Source organism: Amblyraja radiata, chromosome 2 (assembly GCF_010909765.2).
Source record: "Amblyraja radiata isolate CabotCenter1 chromosome 2, sAmbRad1.1.pri, whole genome shotgun sequence".
In the NCBI taxonomy this organism is placed as follows: Eukaryota; Metazoa; Chordata; class Chondrichthyes; order Rajiformes; family Rajidae; genus Amblyraja; species Amblyraja radiata.
This window is the reverse complement of record NC_045957.1, coordinates 87,582,302-87,604,959: the sequence shown is the minus strand read 5'-3', so window position 1 is coordinate 87,604,959 and position 22,658 is coordinate 87,582,302. Positions and strand designations below refer to the sequence as shown.

The 22,658-nt window shown below is 45.8% G+C and overlaps 1 protein-coding gene across 1 annotated transcript in view; it reads right to left on the bottom strand.

Moving 5' to 3' along the window:
* The window catches only part of LOC116991519, a 75,829-nt gene that overhangs the window by 42,755 nt on the left and 10,416 nt on the right, over nucleotides 1–22,658 (bottom strand). The window lies entirely within an intron of this gene.

Sequence of the window (22,658 nt, the reverse complement as noted above, 5' to 3'; positions counted from 1 at the left end):
CCCAACTCCCAATTCCTCCGTCTATGCCCAAGATGAGGTGTTCCATACCTGGACATCCGAGATGACCTCATTCTTTAAGGAATGGGGGTTCCCTCTCCCATCATTAATGAGGCCTTCACTCCTGTCTTCTCAGTACCTTGCAGCTCCGCCCTTGCTCCCTCTCCCCACTAGTCACAACAGACATGGAGCCCCCTAGTCCTTATCTTTCACCCCATCAGCCATCGCATACAACACATAATCCTCCGACATTTTTGCAACCTCCAACTAGATCCCAACACTAGTCACATCTTCCAATCTCCTCCCCTTTCTGCCTTTCACAGAGACCATACCCTCCACAACTCCCTAGTTAACTCATCCCTTTCCACCCTCCCCAGATACCTTCCCCTTCAACCACAGAAGATGCAACACCTGTCCCAAATACCTCCTCCCTCAACTCTGACCAGGGACTTCAGGTTTGGCAGTGGTTCACTGAACACCTTCGCTAAGTCTGCCTGAACTACCTGATCTCCCGGTTGCAAAACACTTTAATTCTCGTTCCCATTCCCACACTGACCTTTCTGTCCTAGGCCTCCTCCATTGTCAGAGTGAGACAAAAACGCAAATTGGAGTAACAGCATCTCATATTTCACTTGGGGCAGCTTACAGCCCAATGCTATGATATTGATTTCTGTAACTTCAAGTAACCCCGGCATTCCCTCTCTCTTTATCCCTCCCCCACCTAAGTTGCACCTGCTTTCACCGAACAAAAAGCTAACAATGGCCTGTTTCCATTATCATCGTTACTATTCCGCTTCCCGGCTTCCCGTTGGGCCGCGGCTGTGGACTGAGAATGCGGCCGGATGCATTTATCGAGGCGTCGTCGTCTCGATGCCTCGTGGCTGGCCGCGGAGAAGCCCGTGTCGGAGCCCGGGCAGGGCTTCGCCTCGCGGGTCAGAGCCCGGGACCGAACGGAGCCCGGGTCGGCGGAGCGGCCGACAGAGCCCGAGGCTGAGGCCCGGGTCGTCGCCATGTTGGCCTCGGTAGAGGACCAGTCAGCGTTAGTGGAGAGGCCGGTGCAGTGGCCAAAGATGGCGGCGACCGACGGATGAAGAGACATGTGAAATAAATTACGAAGTGCTGTCGAGGAAAGGATCGAAGGAGGACCATCGCATGGGAGGACCGGCGTGAGGGAGGGGGGTTAGAACAATGGACAATGGGGACCTGGCATGGGGGAGGAGGGAGGGGAGGGGAAGAACAAAGGGGGAACTGACGTGGGAGGAGGGGGAATTTGTAACTTTGTATGCGCCCTTTATGGATGACTATTGAATACCTTGGCAAGGCATGAGAGCAAAGAATTTAATTGTGACTTGTTACATGTGCCAATAAAGTTTTCATTCATTCATTTTTGCATATCTTTCATTCATTGTTCTTTATCTCTCTACATCATAGTCTAAATCTCTCATTTCCCTTTTTCCTAACTAGTCTAAAGAAGGGTCTTGCCCGAAAACATCACCCTTTCCTTCTCTCTAGAGATGCTGCCTGTCCCACAGAGTTACTCCAGCTTTTTGTGTCTATCGTAAGTTCCAAAAGTTTGGTTGAGTAGCATGATCACTGTTGGGTGATTTTCTCCTTCAGATTATTCATTTGTTTTAGTTAAGTTTACTTTCATTTGGTTTGGAGATACAGCTTGGAAACAGGCCCTTCGGCCCACACCAACTAGCGACCACCCATACACTAGTTCTATCCCACACACTAGGGATAATTTACAGAAACCCATTAACCTGCAAACCTGCGCATCCTTGGAATGTGGGAGAAAACTTGCAGTTCTTGATAACTTTTATACATTGAAGTCTCTAATTATCTTTCCCTAAAAATGGAGCATTTCTCTCTGTTTCCACATAACCAAATAATATAAGAAATCCCCATTGGGTTATCCCTCAGTCTTCTTTTCTCAAGAGAATAGCAACCTGGTCTGTTCATCCTGACATGTGGACCCTGGTATATCAGGTTTCTTCCTCGTGAACTTTCTCTGCACCCTTTACCCAGGGTTGGGGAATCAAGAACCAAAGGACATAGGTTTATGGTGAGAGGGGCAAGATTTAATAGAAATACTAGACTAAGTGGGACCCGTTGGGTCCCATGTTCACACGGGAGGGCTGGTCCCCCAACGCAATATTCCACCTCTCCACCAATTCCAATATTGGTGGCCAGTGGGGGGGGGGGGGGGGGGGGGGGGGGGGGGGGCTTTCTGGAGATCTGGTGTGGGTGTTGTTGGCTGCAGGGACTACTGGTCTCCAGAGGGCTAGTATGGACATTGTCGGCCAAATCGATTCTTGGGGTGGCAGCTCAGTCCCTCAAGCCTGATGTACTGGCAGCTCACTCACGGCTGGTGGGCTGGCAGTTGACTCTCGGCTATTCCTTGAAATTCCATTTCAAGCAGAGTGCAAGGCCACCAAATTCAAATCCATTTTCCTACCATTTCAAGCAGGGTGCAAGGCCACCAAATTCAAGTGCAGTTTCTTACCTCTTCGAGCAGGGTGCAAGGCCATAAAATTCAAGTGCAGTTTCATACCACTTTAAGCAGGGTGCAAGACTACCAAATTCAAGTGCAATTTCATACCATTCAAGGAGGGTGCAAGGCCACCAAATTCAAATGCAGTTTTATACCATTTCATGCAGGGTGCAAGGCCACCATATTCAAATGCAGTTTCATACCATTTCAAGCAAGGTGAAACCACCATAAAACCACACAAAACACCACACACAGTTCAGTAGACATTCAGTGTATTCAGTTGATTCACAGCTCAGACAGTTGTGACCTCTCCCTCCCCCATCATACAGAGACTGAGCCACACCCACACTTCTGGGTTTTATAATCCCTCCCCCTTCCACCGGAAAAGGTGTGGCCTTCATGTTGTGATTGACAGGAGAGAGATTCTCAACATTTTTTAAACACCATTAGCAGTGCATTTTTACTTCCTTAGCAGTGCATTTTTACTTAATTAGCAGTGCATTTTTACTTCATTAGCAGTGCATTTTTACTTCATTAGCAGTGCATTTTTACACCATTAGCAGTGCATTTTTACTTCAACCCAAACAGCCATTAACAGTGCATTTTTACTTCATTACCAGTGCATTTTTACTTCATTACCAGTGCATTTTTACTTCATTACCAGTGCATTTTTACTTCATTACCAGTACATTTTTACTTCATTAGCAGCGCATTTTTACTTCATTAGCAGCGCATTTTTACTTCATTAGCGGCGCATTTTTACTTCATTAGCAGTGCATTTTTACTTCATTAGCAGTGCATTTTAATTCAATAGCAGTGCATTTTTACTTCAAACCAACCATATTTTCATTTTCAAATCACATTAAGAGCACTGACAGTTGAGTAGACATGTGTTCAGTGTTATTCAGAGCTCAGAGAGACGTGACCCTCTTGGTTCCTCCATGTTGCAGAGACTGAGTGAGGCACACCACTTCCTGGTTTTATAGTCCCTCCCCCCTCCCACCAGCAGGGGCAGCAGCGAGAATGGCAATTTAAAAAAAAATAATATCTCTCTGATTTCTCATCGATGGGAAAAATCCTCCAGTCCCGGAAGGCGGAGGGGGTCTCTGAGCGAGGTGGCCAAAAATGACGGCCGTAGGTGACGGCATTTTCTTGGAAATCACGCCACAGCGAGCCAAAAACGGTCAAGATCAGACTTTTAGTAATATAGATGAGGGGTGGTTTTTTCACACAGAGGGTGGTGGGTATATGGAATGAACTGCCAGAAGAAGTGTTTGAGGCAGGTAGTATAACAACATTTAAAATATATTTGGACAGGGACATGTACAGCGAATGCTTCAGAGGGATATGGACCAAATGTGTGAAAATGAGACTAGCGTAAATGGGCATCTTGGTTGGAATGGACAAGCTGGGCTGAATGCATCTCACTCTCCCTCTTCAGTCCCCTATTCCCCTCCTCCATTATCCTCCCTCTCCCCACCCTCCACCAACCCTCCTCTGCTTCCTCCCCTCACCCCCTCCCTCCCCTCCTCCCTCTTCCCCCTCCTCTCCTACATTACCTCGCCATCCCTCTTCCTACCCCTATCCTCCTCCATTCCCCCTCATCCCCCAGTACTCCCTTACCTCCTTCACCATCCCTCTTCTTTCCCCTCTTCTCCTCCTCCCCTCCCCCATTCCCTCCCTCGCCTCTCGCTCCATCTCCTTTCCCCTACACTCAGTCACTCCCTCCCTCCATAACCCCTACCCCCTCCTCTCCCTTTATCCTCCTGCTCCCCCACTCCTCACCTCCCCCCTATTCCCCCCCCCCACTCTCCCTCCTAACCTCCCCCACTGCCCTCCCTTTTTAAATGAAATTCTCAAATTCTTTAAAATAACCTAATCACAATGTTAGCTGTTAATGAAAACGGAAGAACTTGATTAAAATGTAATAGAATAAAATCAATGTCAATGAAAATCGCATTAAAAAAAATCAATGTAAATGACGTTGTGTCGTTGTGACGTTGAACGTGGCTGACGGGCAGGGCAAGTGTAAACGTGGTTTTGTAAAGTGGTTTTGGTAAAGTTTAAAATGTCAATAACGTAAAATATAACATTAGGTCTGAAGAAAGATCTTGACCCAAAACGTCGACAAGGGGACATGACTTGAGAATTAAGGGACTGAAGTTTAGGGGTAACATGAGGGGGAACTTCTTTACTCAGAGAGCGGTAGCTGTGTGGAATGAGCTTCCAGTGAAGGTGGTGGAGGCAGGTTCGTTTTTATCATTTAAAAATAAATTGGATAGTTATATGGATGGGAAAGGAATGGAGGGTTATGGTCTGAGCGCAGGTATATGGGACTAGGGGAGATTATGTGTTCGGCACGGACTAGAAGGGTCAAGATGGCCTGTTTCCGTGCTGTAATTGTTATATGGTTATATGGTTATATGACTATAACTATGTTTGTGCGTCTGAGATTCAAAACAAAATTTGGGTTCTTATAAAAGCTGCAGTCATGAGATAGAGAGAAATATTAACATTTAGGTGGCCTCAAAATGCACAGTTTAAACAAAAATTAGAATAATTATATAGTGACTGGCTAAAATATTAATTCATAAAAATGAATTACTCAATTATAGTCAAAGAAGTCTGACAGGATTTTTTTCTACTGATCATTAATCAAAGTTATTTTACAGCATGAAAACAGCCTTTTGCATTTTACTAAAATACATAAATATCATATCAGATTTATCTGGTGTGTTTGTTTCTTTCTAGCAAGAATGTAAAGTAACCAACTGCAGAGTTTTGGGAGCATTTGAGGTGCTTTATCTATTCAGGCGGGAACATAATCGCCTCAAACACAATTTATTGAAACTGATGTGAGAAAATTAACATATTGGACTTTGGGTGTTGCTATTGTAGACTATGGCAATTTTACAATCTTTATATTGTTCCCTATCAAAATACTGAAGTAAATTTAAGCTTTCCATCGTGTTTTGACATATGGCTGATTAGCAAAGAGACAATGGGCTTCTTGTTTTGTAACATGATATAATGTAAGCTTATCTCCCAACCTCATGCTGTCGTTCCTATAACAATCAAGTTGCTACAGGGAAGTAGGAACACACAGGATCCAATATGATCATGCTGATCTGTAGATGCAAGAAAGTAATAGAATCTTTCAAGATCATATTCAAGAGCAAAACACAGTGCTGGAGGAACTCAGCAAGTCAGGCAAAGGCATGTCCATTCCTTCCACAGTTGCTGCCTGACGCACGAGGTTCCTCCAGCACTTTGTTTTAATCATCTATGCTGGCTTCAACTCCTCTTTTGTGCCAGTTCCTCATTGCCCTCAAATTTCTCGAGCTTCAAATAATGTATCTATCCCCATCTTAAATATTTCAACCATCCATGATCACATTGAATGGCGGTGCTGGGCTCAAAGGGCTGAATGGCCTACTCCTGCACCTTTTGTCTATCCTCTGGAATTCCAGATTCACCACCCCAAGAGAAGAACTTACTACACACTTTGATTTTAAATGATCAGACTTTCATTTTGTAACCTTTTCACCTTCTCTATCTCGACTAACTTGTTTTTCTGTCAATACCGATGAAGGGTCCCCAACCAGAATTATTAACAATTCTCTTTCCATAGATGCTGGCTAACTTGCTGAGTTGTTCCAGCATTTTCTATTTTTATGTCAAATTTCCAGCATCTACAATTTTTTTTATTGGGGTTGAGAATTGTTGGCCAATGAGTAGAAAATAAAGGTTCAGGATAAATTGATCAGTTTCGGATTGACAATCAGTAACTACTGGGGTATCACAGGAATCATTGTTGATGTCTCAACTATTTACAAGCTATATTAAAGACTTGGAATTTCTCTCTGATCAATTTCCCTCCTGGGATCCATTTCCCTTCTGGGATATATATCGGATCATATCGGATCAAAAAAGAGGGTCATTAGTGTACTGCAGGCAAATGTGCTTATGTAGTTTTGTAGTTATGTAGTTATGTAGATTATGTAGTTAATGTGCCATGTAGATGATGCAAAGAGACCGCAGAGGGATTTATGTAAGTTTAGTGAACGAGTAAGAATGTGGCCAATGGAATATAATGTAGGAAAATGTGAGTATACCCACTTTGGAAGGAGAATGAAAATGTAAATTATTATTTAAATTAATAAGACTATAAAATATTGCCAAATGTAGGGATCTAATACATGTTCACGTGTTTATCTAAATATCAATCTAGCGAGCCTTCTTTGTATCTTTTTATTACAAACTGATATACAGTGCAACACTTAATGTAAAAAATAGGTATTTTGCCTTTATTACAAGGGAGCGGAAAAAATATGTAGGTGGGTTTTGACTCAATTTGAACAGGGTACTGATGGGACTGCATTGGAGTGCTGCATGGAGTGTCATCTCCATAGCTGAAGAATGAGGCACGAGAAAGAAGGTTCATTAGATTGATGTCGAGGATGAAGAGGTTGACACATGAAGAAAGCTTGAGAAGGCTAGTCCTATATTCATTGGAGTTTAGAAGAGTTTAGAGGTAATCCTATTGTAACACACAGGATTCATAAGGGGATTCAAAGTCAAAAGTCAAATTTAATCGTCACATGCACCCGAAGGTGCAGTGAAATGAATTTGCCAGCAGCGATACACTTAAAAAAAGAACACACAATAAATAATAGAATTTAACACAAAGATCCACCACTGCATTCTTCACTGTGGTGGAAGGCAATAAAGTTCAATCAGTCCTCCTCCTTTGTTCATCCGTGGTCAGGGCCATAAACCCTGCGTAGTCGCCGTTACAGACAGCCGGATGTACAGGCCCTCTCGTCGGGATGACCTAAACTCCGACATCGGGACGGTCAAACACATTCCACGGTTTGGAGCACCCAAATTGGCACTTTTCTACCGGAGACTGCAGCTTCAGGATGTTATAGGCCACAGGCCAGCGGTCGGAGCTCTTCTCCGGCAATCCCCGGCAAGGGATCCCAGACGGTAAGTCCACGCCACGCCCACATCTAGAAGCTCCGCAGACCACAGCCCCATGATACCAAAGCCACCAGGCCAGCGATCGGAGCACTCCTTTCTGGCGACCCCCAGCAAAGGTTCGCCCCCGCTCCGCGATGGAAAAGTCCAAGCTGCGCCCGCTGCTGAAACTCTGGGTCAAAATAATGAACACACTGCTGGCAGGGCAGCCGATTTGCAGTGCCCCCAACCGACCAGATTGACAGGTTGGAGTGGTTGGGCGTTTTCCAAAGGTTATCTAGGAAGCATGGGTTTGGAATAATAGGTCACAAACTTAAGATGGAGGTTAAGATTTATTTTTCTTTCAGTGGGTGATGAATCATTGGAATTCTCTATCCGAGATTTCTGGAAAATATTTAGAATATACTGCAGAAAGGTGATAATTTTAATTTTGCCTGTGATGTCCACATCCTGAAAACAAATACACAATCTCTCTCTCCAGACAAAAGAGGGCAACACCCCCATGGGTGCCTGGGTTTATGGGAAGAAGGCAAGAGAATGAGGTTGAGAGGCAAAGATAGATCAGCCATAATTGAACAGCAGATTAGGCAATGGACCAAATGGTCTAATTCAGCTCCCATGACCTATGAACATATGAATTATGCACTTCAAACTGGGAAAATTAAATGTTCCTGATACTTTCTTCTTATCATGTAAAAAGAAAAAACTGCAGATGCTGGTTTATACCAAAGATAGACTGGAGTATCTCAGCGGGTCAGGCAGCATCTCTGGAGCAAAAAGATGGGTGATGCTTTGGGCCGGGACCTAATCCAAAACGTCATCCATCTTTTGTCTCCAGAGATGTTGCCTGACTTGTTGAGTTACTCCGGCACTTCCCACTTTTTTCAGAGCAGCAGAGCTCTCAAATGTCAAGCAGCCTGCTGATGCATGAGGCTTGGAAGATGTGCCCATTCTTCATGCTTCCATTGGTTTCGTGCTTGGACATTTCATGTGCACTGGCCTTCATCCAAAGCATTGAAACACAGCAGAGAGTTGCTTTGGAGTCACAGGATACAGTGTAAAGGGCAGTGGTTTTGTTTCTCCAGGTGCCTGTCAGATGCCCCAGCTTATCAGGTAAAAGGATAAAACTCTACAATAAACTGCACGAGTTTCCAAGGTAACAGTGAAACTTAATGAAATGCTGAAACAGAACTCTGACGATAAAATCTGATAAACACCCATACAACGTGGGAACTGCGCCAGTCTTTAAGTGTTCTTTGTGTCCCTTACTCAACAGATGTCTTTTATTTAGAACCACTATATGTATTTTGTTTCAGCAATAACATCTACAATTACAGGACAAATAACTTGTTCACAATGCCTTTATTGATAGGTTGGAATATTTAATAAAAATTATAAACAACTTTGGAATTTTTTCATTTTGTTCACAACCTCCAACTTAATTAAAAGTCACTTTTGAAACCATACAAAACAAGTGAAAGGAAGAAGTCATGCAGGAATTAACCTATTGCTGTCACAAAATTCTGATTTTCTTGGTAAAATCTTCAGGTGATTTGCCACCTATGGTCATAGATACAGTATTATCCAAGCATAAAGAATTGGAATGACAGGACTAAAGGGCCTGTCCCACGAGCATGCGACTGCATGCAGCAAGCGAGACCAAACCGGAAGCGGGGGCCGCGCGGAGGTCGAGTGATCCCCGTACAGGGCCTGTCCCACCAGCATGCGAGTGCATGCGGCGAGCGCGAACAAACCGGAAGCGGGGGCCGCGCGGAGGTCGAGTGATCCCCGTACAGGGCCTGTCCCACCAGCATGCGAGTGCATGCGGCGAGCGCGAACAAACCGGAAGCGGGGGCCGCGCGGAGGTCGAGTGATCCCGTACGAGTTGACGTGAAGTTCGAGCGAAGTCCGCAGGAAGTTCGCGCTAGGCGTACGCCGTCTAGACGCTGCGTACGGCGTCAAGATGCTGCGTACGGCGTTGAGACGCTGCACATGCACGTCGAGTCGGTGCGTACGGCCTTAATGCGGCTGCGGGCCAGCAGGTCGTCGCCGCGCGGAATTTTTGGACAGTGTCAGTTTTTCTGAGCCCCGCGCGATGTCGGGACCAGCTCCACACAACTCCATATGGCTCCGGCGATCGAAGTGGGACCGGCCCCGCGAGGCCGTACAGCTCAAGCGACCACGTTAGGTCACGCTTGCCGCATGCAGTTGCATGCTCGTGGGACAAGCCCTTAAGGCATGCAGTTCTAGGTTTTTGGGTTATGACACTTTTCTTGAGTTGGTGACAAAGGTGATCTATAAGGCTTGGGCACTGGATGTTGCCAATGTGCTTTTTAGTAAGGCATTTGATAGAGTCCCCCATGGGACAGATCAAGAAGATTAAGATGCACCAGATTAACAGTGACTTGGTTGTATGAATTCAGAACTGACCTACTGATAGAAGGCAGGGTTGTGGTGGAAGGACAATATTCAGTGTGGAAGTCTGTGACCAGCTGAGTTCTGCAGGGGATCTGTGCTGGGGCCTCTGTTGTTTGTAATATATATAACTGACATGGATGTAAATGTAGACGGGTTGGTTGCTATGTTTGCAGATGACACTAAGAGTGCTGGGGTCACAGACTGTGAGGAAGGCTGTCAAAGTATACAATGGGATATACATCAGCTACAGAAATGGCCGGAGAAATGGCAGATGGAGTTTAATCTGAGCAAGTGTGATGCGATGCACTTTGGGAGGTTGAATGTATGGGCAAAATATATAATAAACTAGACCAAGTGCAGACCCGTTGGGTCTGTTCCCCCAACGTGCAGTTGTGGGGGGGGGGGAGGCGGCATGCAGCGTCACACACACTAACTATCCTCCCCCCCCCCGCACTCGCGCTAATTACCCCCCTTGATATTATATTAATATTATTAATTTGCTCCTTTTACCCCATAACCACCCTATCTACTGACGCATAGCCCCCAACTTGCAGTCACATCTAGGGAGGGGGGGGGTAGAGAGTGAGGGCAGATAGAGAAGGGGCAGAGACACAGAGAGAGGGGCAAGAGGGAGAGGGGGGTGGTGAGGAGACGAGGGAGGGTAGGTGAGAGGGGAAAGGTGGGGGTGGACGGGAGGAGAGAGAGAGGGTGAGAGTGAGGGGGAGAGAGGGTGGAGAGGTGATGGGAGGGGGAGAGGTGAGGGGAGGGGGAGAGGTTAGGGGACGAGGAGAGGTGGGGAGCAGGGAGGGTGGAGGGAAGGGGGTAGGGGTGTGTGGAGGGGAGGGGGGTTTAGGGGAGGGACGGTGGGGGAGGGGATGGAGGGGAGGAGTGGGAGAAAAAGAGGAGAGGGAGGAGAGGAGAGGGGGGGAGAGGAGAGGGGGGGAGAGGAGAGGGGGGGAGAAAGAGGAGAGGGGGAGAGGAGAGGGGGGAGAGGAGAGGGGGGAAGAGGAGAGGGGGGGGAGAGGAGAGGGGGGGGAGAGGAGAGGGAGGGAGAGGAGAGGGGGGAGAGGAGAGGGAGGGGGAGAGGAGAGGGGGGGAGAGAGAGTGCCTTTTTATTTCAACCCAAACCCCCCAAACAACCATTTGCAGGCAGTGCTTTTTTACTTTAACCATATTTTCATTTTCAAACCACATTAAGGGTACTTACTCACAGTTGTGTGGAGATGTGTTCAGTGTTATTCACAGCTCAGAGAAACGTGACCCTCTGCCTTCCTCCAGCTTGCAGACTAATTGAGGCACACCACTGCCTGGTTTTATAGTCCATCCCCCCTGCCGCCAGCGGGGGCAGCAGAGAGAATGGGGAATTTTGTAAAATCATTAATATCTCTGTCATTTTTCATCGACTGGAAAAATCCTCGGCACACATGCGGCGGAGGGGGGCTCTGAGCGAGGTGGCCAAAAATGACAGCAGTAGGTGGCGGCGTTCTCTCGGAAATCGCAGCACAGATCGCCAAAACCGGTCAAGAACAGACTTTTAGTAATATAGATAGATATAGATAGATAGCATGACCCTTAACAGCATTGATGTAGAATTGTAAATAACGATTGCAACCTTCAAGTGGTCCACCCTGTTTCGACGAATGCAATCAACCTGGCGTGCACTAACAGAAGATCAAACGGAACAAGTTGCCTTACAACTTTAGGCTGTGCACGCCATACGCAAGAAAAAGATTGATGTATAGAGGGATCTTGTGATCCAAGTCCATAGCTCCCTGACAGTAGAGAGTGTGATAAAGAATGCATATTGTATGCTTGCCATCAATGGGCGGCATGGTGTCGCAGTGGTAGAGTTGCTGCCTTACAGCACCCAAGTTTTGTCTATACGGAGTTTGTCCGTTCTCCCTGTGGCCTGTGTGGGTTTTCTCTGGGATCTCCGGTTTCCTCCCCCACTCCCAAAGACGTATGTTTCTAGGTTAATTAGTATGATTGTATATTGTCCCTAGTGTGTGTAGGATAGTGTTAGTGTGCGGGGGTCGCTGGTTGGTGCGGACTCGGTGTGCCGAAGGGCCTGTTCCATGCAGCATCTCTAAACTAAACTGGTTGGGGCATTCAGTATAAGAGTCAGGAAGTCATGATTCAGCTTTAAAGGACATGGTTGGGCCATATTTGGAGTGTGGCATGCAATACTGGTCATCCCATTACAGGAAGGATGTTGATGCTTCAGGAAATTTACGAGATTGATGCCTGGATTAGGGGGTATTAGTTACAGGGAGGGGTTGGACAGACTTGTATTGTTTGAGGGGAGACCTGATAGAAGTATATAAAATTATGAGAAGCTTAGATAATGTATAGTCAGAAGGGGGGGGAAGAGGGGGGGACGGGGGCAGAGGGGGGCGGGGGGGCGTGAGGGGGAGGGGGGGGTGTCAAGGAGAGGAGGGGGGGCAGGAGGGAGGGGGGGCAGAGGAAGAAGAGGAGGGTTTTTGGGGGCAGAGAGGGAGGGGGGGCCAGAGAGGGAGGGGGGCAGAGAGGAGGGGGGCAGAGAGGGATTGGGGGCCAGAGAGGGAGGGGGGGTCAGAGAGGGAGGGGGGGGAAGAGAGGAAGGGGGGGGCAGAGAGGGAGTGTGGGCAGAGAGGGAGGGGGGGTGCAGAGAGGGAGGGGGGGGCATATAGGGAGGGGGGGCAGAGAGGGAGGTGGGGCAGAGAGGGAGGGGGGGCAGAGAGGAGGGGGGAAAGAGGAGGCGGGGGCAGAGAGGGAGGGTGGGGGCAGAGAGGGAGGGGGGGCAGGAGAGGGAGGGGGGGCAGAGAGGGAGGGGGGGGCAGAGAGGGGGGGGGCAGAGAGGGAGGGGGGGCAGAGAGGGGGGGGGGGCAGAGAGGGAGGGGGGCAGAGAGGGAGGGGGGCAGAGAGGGAGGGGGGGCAGAGAGGGGGGGGGGCAGAGAGGGGGGGGAGGGGGCAGAGAGGGAGGGGGGGCAGAGAGGGAGGGGGGGCAGAGAGGGGGGGGGGCAGAGAGGGAGGGGGGGCAGAGAGGGAGGGGGGGCAGAGAGGGAGGGGGGGCAGAGAGGGAGGGGGGGCAGAGAGGGAGGGGGGGGCAGAGAGGGGGGGGGGCAGAGAGGGAGGGGGGCAGAGAGGGAGGGGGGGGGGGAGAGGGGGGGGGGCAGAGGGGGGGGGGGGCAGAGGGGGCAGAGGGGGAGAGAGGAGAGAGGGGGAGGGAAAGAGAGAGAGGGGGGGGGACAGAGAGAGAGGGGGGGGGACAGAGAGAGAGGGGGGGGCGGGACAGAGAGAGGGAGTTGGCAGAGAGGGGGAGGGGGCAGAGAGGGGAGGGGGCAGCGAGGGGGAGGGAGCAGAGAGGGGGAGGGAGCAGAGAGGGGGAGGGGGAGGGGGCAGAGATGGGAGGGGGGCAGAGAAGGGGAGGGGGGGGAAGAGAGGGGGAGGGGGGCAGAGAGGGGGAGGGGAAGAGGGGCAGAGAGGGGGAGGGGGGCAGAGAGGGGGAGGGGGGCAGAGAGGGGGAGGGGGGCAGAGAGGGGGAGGGGGGCAGAGAGGGGGAGGGGGGCAGAGAGGGGGAGGGGGGCAGAGAGGGGGAGGGGGCAGAGAGTGAGAGGGGAAGAGGGGCAGAGAGGGAGGGGGCAGAGAGGGAGGGGGCAGAGAGGGAGGGGGCAGAGAGGGAGGGGGCAGAGAGGGAGGGGGCAGAGAGGGAGGGGGCAGAGAGGGAGGGGGCAGAGAGGGAGGGGTGATGGTAGAGGTGATACGACAGCGGCATTTAAGAGACATTTGGATAGGCACATGGATATGCAGGGGATGGAGGTGTGCGGGTTGTGCACAGGCAGAAAGGAGTTGGTCTTGGTTCCATGCTCAGCACAAATATTGTGGGCCGAAGTGCCTGTTCCCGTGCTGTACCATTCTATGTTCTGTTTAAAAGCACCAAGATTCCAAAAGCCTGGTGGGCAGAATGAAACATTTCCAACTCAGACCTCTCAAGGCACGAACAGAAATGATGTGGAAAGGAAAAAGTTGCACCAGCCACAGTGCAATCTAAATCCAATCCACGTTGGCTTCACGGGAAATGCATGGCATCAGTAGAACAATCTCTTTCTCAAATTTGGCCAGATGCCGAAATTCATCTTCATTCCACATCTGTTTCATACTGGCAGACAGCCATGATCTTAAGGAATAATTCCACAAAAGACCCCATCTATGTACAGACTGGAGTCAAACAAGAATCCATCATCAGCCGGACACGTTATTCAACATTTGACGATGCAATGCTGCTCCTCACCAACAAGCTTCCTGCTGGTGTGCAGCAGGCCAACAAACTGGTAAGTTGTTTGACCTGCTTCTTCTCCATTTCAGAACTAAGGCCATCCCAACTGCCATTGTGAAACTGCAATAATTAGATGATATTTATGTGTGTGCACACTGAAAATATGAGTCCCAAGTCATTGGACCACACAAGGGAATGGACTTAACAGTTACCATTATTGAACAAAAGAGACCCATCAACCTTCACTTGCTGCACATCAATGATCTCCAACAATGAAAGTCCAGAACAGGAAAATATATCAAATCTTCTTGCAGTAATTTCTGCCTTTTTGTGCACTTCTAAAACATTGACTAACACAGCCCACCGTTCAAAACATGGGAAGGATACCACCGATAGCTCCAAATACACCAAAAAGGATAAGAAACCAAGCAAGTCTTCTGCAAGGGCAACAGCCCATTAACCGAGATCCTAATTGCACTCAATTAATTCTATCATGCAGACCATATTGCTCATCTGACACCAGACTCCAAAAGCATTCCAAACAAGGCTCCCTTGCATAGACTGTCAGAACTTTTTTTCCCACTGGGTGGAAAATCAGATTATAGGGCATAAGTTTAAGGTGAAAGAGGCAATTTTTAAACAAGGTGTGAAGGGCCCATTTAAATTTTTTTTTTTTTTTTTTTTTTTTTTTAATGTGGGCGGTGGGTGCGTGGAATGCACTGCCAAAGGTAGTAGTGGAGGCAGATACAAGAGCATCATCCATCAACCATCCAATAACCCAGGCTATTGAATGCTACAAACTCCAACCAAACTCCAAATTGCCTTGATTGCACTCGGGACCTTGATCTTTGTTTTTTTTTCGCATTATCTTTTTCTTATTTAATGAAGATTTTTTTTTGTTTGATTATGATATAATCTATTGAATACTTTGTTTATAAACTTGTTGTGGTGTTGCAAGTAAGAATTTCATTGTTCTATTTGATACGTATAACAATAAAACACGACTCTTTGAGGTTTTTAGATATTGATATGGATATGCCAGGACTAGATGGGAAATTATCATGTGTAGGCAGAGGAGATTAGTGTATCTTGGCAACATGTTTGCACAGACATTGTGGGCTAAAGGGCCTGTTCCTGTGCTGCACTGTTCTATATTCAAAGGTGAACAAATTGACAAAAGAAAAGATTCAAGGAAAATTGTAAAGCCTGCTTGAGTAAGTCTAAGCAAGAGAGAGTTGAGAACCAAGATTGTTTAATTGTCATTTGTACCAGCAACAGAACAATTAGATTCTTACTTTCTGCAGCTTAACAGACAAATAAATATAAAATCAATAATACCATAAATTATTAACTGTAATACTATGGAATGGAGTGGAATATTTTATTGTCACAAGTGGCAAGGCACAGTGAAATTCTTTGCTTGGATACCCAAGACCCGGGCTTCTTCGCGGCCATCCGGGAGGCATCGAGACCACACCACCTCAATAAAGGCATCCGGCTGCATTCTCAGTCCGCATTCTCAGTCCGCATTCTCAGTCCGCAGCCCGACTCTGCCGCGTGGTCCTGCAGGCAGCCTTCTGTACCAGTTAACAATGATAATGCAAAACAAAAAGTCCACAGTGCAACCAAAGACACAGTCCATAGAAAATCTTCGCTGCTGAGGTTAGTGTTGTGTGGCGTTCACCGAGCCTGATAGTTGCTGGGAAAAAGCAATTCTTGATCATGATTGTCACGGCTTTTCAGCTCCTGTACCTTCTTTCCGGTGGTAGTAGCGAATAAGAGTGTAGCCAGGGTGGTGTGGGTCTTTGAGGAATTTGGCTGTTTTTGAGGCAGCACCTTCCTCGAGATCCCTTTATGTTATGTCAGCACCTGTGATGGATCAGCCAATATCTACCATTCTCTGCCATTTCCTTAATTCCTGAGCATTTGAGTTACCAAACTAGGTCATGATGCAACCTGTCATTATGCTCTCTACCATATACCTGTAGAAGTTCAAAGTATTGATTGACATACCACATCCCCTCAATCTTATAAGGAAGGTGAGGAACTGATGATCTTTCTTTGGGATAACATCAATGTGCTGGGCCCAAGACAGATCATCAGAAAATTGCACAGCCAGGAACTTGAAGCTGTTGACCCCCTCAGCTGCTGTTCTTATCATTTAGTTGAAATCTCTGGCCCAGCATATTCAAACTGGAATATGAACGTCTAAGATGGCATTGAGACCCTCAAGTTCATTTGGCAAGAGCAAGTGGAAGCTTAGCATAAAAAGGTGGAAGGAGTGCACTTGCCCCAAAGTTACCCACCCATTTATCTTGCAATGCATCTCCTGCCCCAACTGCGTAAAATCTCTGGGTGCCAGATTACACTAGGTAGAACGCACAAAAATAAATGGCAGCAGGTCACCTCAATCTCAAGGCACCGTGTGAGAAGAATGCTGAATGCTAGGCTTCCAAAGTAAAGATTACTTCACCTCACTTTCAACTTTCAGTTAAATGTGTCATATTTCAGATTTCCCTAAAGAAAATCCAACGATTATTTGAATGAAATGCTCCCTCCTAAAGTTGTATTAATGGTGTTTCAGTCAACCTCCGTAAAGTAATTGAAACGGCGTTTTATATATCAACAACACAAAGTAGCAGTAATTACTTTAAATAATGGATTGCTGCTTTTGCCAACAAATTTCAATCAGAAGCTAACCAGTTCTTCAGCTCAAACCAGCTTTTTTTTGTCCCACACAAGAGGTTCAGTGTTTTTCAACTGGCAAAGTAAACAGTAAGATTGATTTCTTCAGAAAAACACAAAGTGTTGATGGAACTCAGCGGGTCAGGCAGCAACTGTGGAGGGGATGAACAGCTAATCGTTTGGGTTGGGATACTTCTTCAGACTGATTGTAACAGGAGGGAGATAGTTGGAAAAGAGAGGTGGGGGCTGGATGATTTATTTTGTTGTAGTGTGTCCAAATGATGAGACAACTGTACGACAGAACATTCTAATTGCAACTATGAGCTCTGCGTGGCAAAGGGAAAGGGTGATTAAATTACAATTGCAGAAACAAAACAGTTACCAAGAAGTATTAATTGAGTTGTTTTGTTTGTCCATGCTGATTCAAGTAAGCTTAAGAAATCTGACGATACGAGATGAAGACAAATCAATCAAAATGGTTTCCCCTGAGTTATTTTGTGTGCGCCGACGTGTTGCACACAAAATCCTTCGATAGGCACAGTTCAAATCTAACAACATATGACCTGATCTTAATTCTGAAAATTATTATTATTTTTTTTTTTTTTTTATTTGTTTATTAGAAGCAGTGTACAAAAGTATAAACTGCGGCATATGACATAATACATTTATTGTACAGCTTCAATTTTAATTTTAGCAAAGATGAAATAGAAAAAGAGAGAAAGAGCAAGAAAGAAAGAAAATGAAAGAGAACGTGAATGTGTAAGAATAGAACCCCTAAACTACCAAATTAGTGTAGTCGAAGAGTGAGTAAGTAAAAGAAATAGGAAAAACGTAAAGAAATAAAAAGACAAAAACGGGGGGAAAAAACCCAAAAAAAACCCAAAATGTGTTGATATACCTGCTTCATTTCTCTCCCCACCCACCACCCAGTCCGTAAATCAGTTTAATTCTGAAGTTGTGTTGCACGATACTATCCTTGTAATGAATCAATGAAAGGAATCCATGTCTTTGAAAATTGCTTTGATTTTTCTGCTTAGACAAGTCTCATATTTTCAAGATGTAGCGTCTCAGACATGTTTGTAATCCACATTTTAAGAATAGGGGCAGATGTATTTTTACAAAATTTAAGTATAAGTTTTTTTGCCATTATCAGGCCATAATACATGTATTATTACAGTTACATAGGAAGGCAATTTGCAGAGAAAGATACCAAATGAAATCAGGCCATCAGGAGCAGAGCTGAGGGTCTGGCTGAAAACACAAATGAAGAATCTAATAAAGATAACATACCTAGATTTTTTAAATGCAGGTTGTTGCATAGAAAATAGGGTGTCTGGGGTTGTGAATAACATACTTATGGAGACAAATGATTGGTTAGAGGTACAATGACAAATAATTGCAGTTACTGAATCAATTTCAAATTGGCAGATTGGTAACAGTTTGAGGGATGACACCATCTGCACTGCGGACGTAACATCACGGAGCTCGTGGTCCCTTTGCCAGGGATCGACCTCGGGAGCTCCAACCGCGGCAGCCTGTGGACTTAACATCATGGAGCTGGTGGTCCCTGGTTAGGGACCGACTTCGGGAGCTCGAAGCAGAAGGAGCTTCGACCGCCCCAACGTGGGAGCTTCAATCGCCCCGACGCGAGAGTTTCGATCGCTGGCTGTGGGAGCTTCGATCTCCTCGACTGCAGATGGTTCGAGTGCCCCGACCATGGGAGAATAGGAGGAAAGAAGATAATACTTTATTGCCTTCCATCACAGTGGGGCATGTGGTGCAGCTGCTGTGGTGGATTTTTATTTACTGGATTTTATCTTCACATTCACGTTATTCCCTTTATCATATATCTGTGCACTGTCGATGGTTCGATTGTAATCATATACTGTCTTTCCACTGAATGGTTAGCACGCAACAAAAGCTTTTCACTGTACCGCGGTACACATGACAATAAACTAAACTATGTTAAATGAGGTTTGAAATGACAGATCAATTTAAAAGGAGATCTGATGGGTTTGTTTATTTTAACACAGATTGTGGTGGATATTTGAAATAGGCTGCCCGGGAAGGGGGTGATGGCAGATGCTATTAGGATGGCACAGTAGCACATCGATAGAGTTGCTGCCTTACAATGGCAGAGACTCAGGTTCGATCCTGATAATGGATGCTGTCAGTATGGAATTTGTATGTTCTCCCGGTAACCACGTAGGTGCTCTGATTTCCTCCAACACTCTAAAGACATACAGGTTTGAAGATTAATTGTAAGTTGTCCCGGTAAATTGTAAAGTGTGTAAGGTGGTGCTAGTGTACAGGTGATCGTTGGTCGGCGTGAACTCGGTAGGCCGAAAGGCCCGTTTCCATGCTGTATTTCTAATGTCTAAACATTCAGAAGGCGTTTGGACAGCTACTTGAAGAGGAAAGGAGTGGTGGGATAAGGACCTGATGCATGCAAATGGGATTGGCATAGTAGGCATCATAGTCAGCATGGATGAAGTAGGATGTAAGGGCCTATTTCTGTGCTGTATGTTTCTTTGATTCTGAGGGAACTCAGGCTTCCTGCTGACCATTTCCCACAAGTTTGCATGAAGAGTTCTCCTCATTCAGGTTTTCAGAGCACAAAGGGATGTTCTTAAAAATCCACATGGAAAAAGATTTTAGTGTGATTCAGGTTCCACAAAAAACTGACACAAGTGGCATTGGTGCATTAGCGCCAAAATATTCCAGCAAGTCTAAACATGACACAGACACACAAGGATTGGATTTGACAGCTTGCAACTGTGAGATGAGTCAAATAACTTCCTGAAAATCAATATTTGTTTCCAATTCAGGTAAATTTGCAGCAAAAAAAGAGACTGCAACAAACTGAAAAAAATTAAACTCCAGGATATTCAATTTAGGAAGACAAAACTGGCAGTAGTCTCAGCAACACATAAGATTAAAATCAATGATTAAATTAAACCAGGCTCTGATTTTAATTATGTTGGGGGAGTCCAGAACCAGGTGCCACTGTTAAGATGTTATTTGATGTACTCTTTACATTTCTCTATTTCAATCTGCCTGCCCTTATCTAGTGGCCAGAGGACCTCGGGTGATGGAGGAACTGAAGGAAATTCACATTAGGCAGGACATGGTGTTGGGTAGACCGATGGGGCCAAAGGCTGATAAATCCCCAGGGCCTGATGGTCTGCATCCCAGGGTACTTCAGGAAGTGGCTCTAGAAATCGTGGATGCATTGGTGATCATTTTCCGATGTTCTATAGATTTAGGATCAGTTCCTGTGGATTGGATGGTAGCTAATGTTATCCCACTTTTTAAGAGAGGGAGAGAGAAAGCAGGGAATTATAGACCAGTTAGCCTGGAGTCAATTAAAAAAATATGAAATTACGGCACATTTGGATAGCAGTAACAGGATCGGTCCGTGTCAGCATGGATTTAGGAAGGGGAAATCATACTTGACTAATCTTGTGGAATATTTTGAGTATGAAACTAGGAAAATGGGCAAGGGAGAGCCAGTAGTTTAAGTGAATCTGAACTTTCAGAAAGCCGATAAGGTCCCACATAGGAGATTAGTGGGCAAAATTAAGGCACATGGTATTGGGGGTAGGGTACGGATCTGGAGAGAAAATTGGTTGGCAGACAGGAAACAAAGAATAGGGATTAACGGGACCCTTTCAGAATGGCAGGCAGTGACTAGTGGGGTACCGCAAGGCTCGGGGCTGGGACCGCAGTTATTTACAATGTACATTAATGATTTAGATGAGGGGATTAAGAGTAACATTAGCAAATTTGCAGATGACACAAAGCTGGGTGGCAGTGTGAACTGTGAAGAGGATGCAGGGTGACGTAGACTGCATGGGTGAGTGGGCATATGCATGGGGCAGATACTCTGGGGGCAAGAACAGGAAGGCAGATTATTATCTGAATGGTGTCAAGTTAGGAAAAGGGGAAGTACAACAAGATCAGGGTGTCCTTCTTCATCAGTCAACGTAAGCATGCAGGTACAGCAGGCAGTGAAGAAAGCTAATGGGATGTTGGCCTTCATAACAAGTAGCAAAGAGGTCCTTCTACAGTTTTACAGGGCCCTAGTGAGACCACACCTGGAGTATTGTGTGTAGTTTTGGTCTCCAAATTTGAGGAAGGACATTCTTGCTATTGAGGGAGTGCAGCGTAGGTTCACAAGGTTAATTCTCAGCCATGATCATATTGAATGGCGGTGCAAGCTCGAAGGGCCGAATGGCCTACTCTTGCACCTCTTTTCTATGTTTCTATGTTTCTATGGCAGGACTGACATATGTTGAAAGAATGGTGCGACTGGGCTTGTATACACTGGAATTTAGAAGGATGAGAGGATATCTTATTGAAACATGATTATTAAGGGATTGGACACACTAGAGGCAGGAAACATGTTCCCGATGTTGGGGGAGTCCAGAACCAGGTGCCACTGTTTAAGAATAAGGGGTAGGCCATTTAGAACAGAGATGAGGAATATGTTTTTCACCCAGAGAATTGTGAATCTGTGGAATTCTCTGCCTCAGAAGGCAGTGGAGGCCAATTCTCTGGATGCTTTCAAGAGAGAGTTAGATAGAGCTCTTAAAGATAGCGGAGTCAAGAGATATGGGGACAAGGCAGGAACGGGGTACTGATTGTGGATGATCAGCCATGATCACAGTGAATGGCGGTGCTGGCTCGAAGGGCCGAATCGCCCACTCCACCTATTGTCCATCTTAGCTTTAACTTAATTTCAAGTTTAAAACCGATTTGACAGTCATAATAACAATTTGAAAAGTTGTCTAAAATAACGTGGCTATCTATATCTGCTTTTGAAGTTCAAACAGTCTTTAAAAATTAAGTGGAAGTAATAAGAAAGAATGAATACTCAATAAAGAACAAAAAGGTAAAAAAAATTCCAAGCACACCATCAGGAATTTCTTAAGTGAACTCCTATAAAAAGCACAATACATGAGATTTAGTTCTTTAAATATATGCGAAGGATTAATTCCCGATCTTCCAATCAACCTGCATATTTTGAAAATTTGCATTTTCTGTGTGCTATTTAGTGTAGCTGTAGCACTATATCTTGCACTGTTTATTTTCCCGTTTTTTTGAAAGTTTTACTCTGTATCTTGGAATACATGACAATAATAAACCAAACAATATTTAACATTTGGCTATACTTAGGGCATATGAACACAGTAAAATAGTGATACTAGACTGATAGATTTTTTCTATAAGATATCATTTCATGAATACTCAAACACACTTAGAATTCTTTTTTTTTTTTTTTTTTTTTTTTTTTTAAAGAGGATAGTATATAATAGCATTTCAGTGAACCCGTTAAGTTTAAAAACGTGTGGGGAAACAGAATTTAAAGGTGAATATTAACTGGGGACAAAGCAAGTAGGAAGGGAACAAGAGAACCAGGGCCTCAGTGAGCAGGAAGGGAATGCAGGAACCAGGGATTCAGTTAGTGGGAAGAGAGTGTAGGAGTGGAGACTTCAGTGAGGATGAAAACCAGGGCTCAAATGAATGGAAACTGCAAACATCGCCTGTTGATTTTGATGACAAACAATCAGGATTTATGAAATGGTCAGATAGATGGGTTTTAAGATATGAGGATTCACCAAGAAACAAGTGATTAATTTGACCATATGACAGATTTTCTCTTTCATCCATCTGTCTGAAAAGTAAGTAGTGCTGCTCCAGTTGACACATTCTGGCCCCATTAAGGACAAATCTTGTCACGGAAGAAAATGGACAATGTCAACGCACAGATACAACTAGATCTTTCAGTAAACTTTATGGAAACAAATCCAGATTTTTTAGCATATC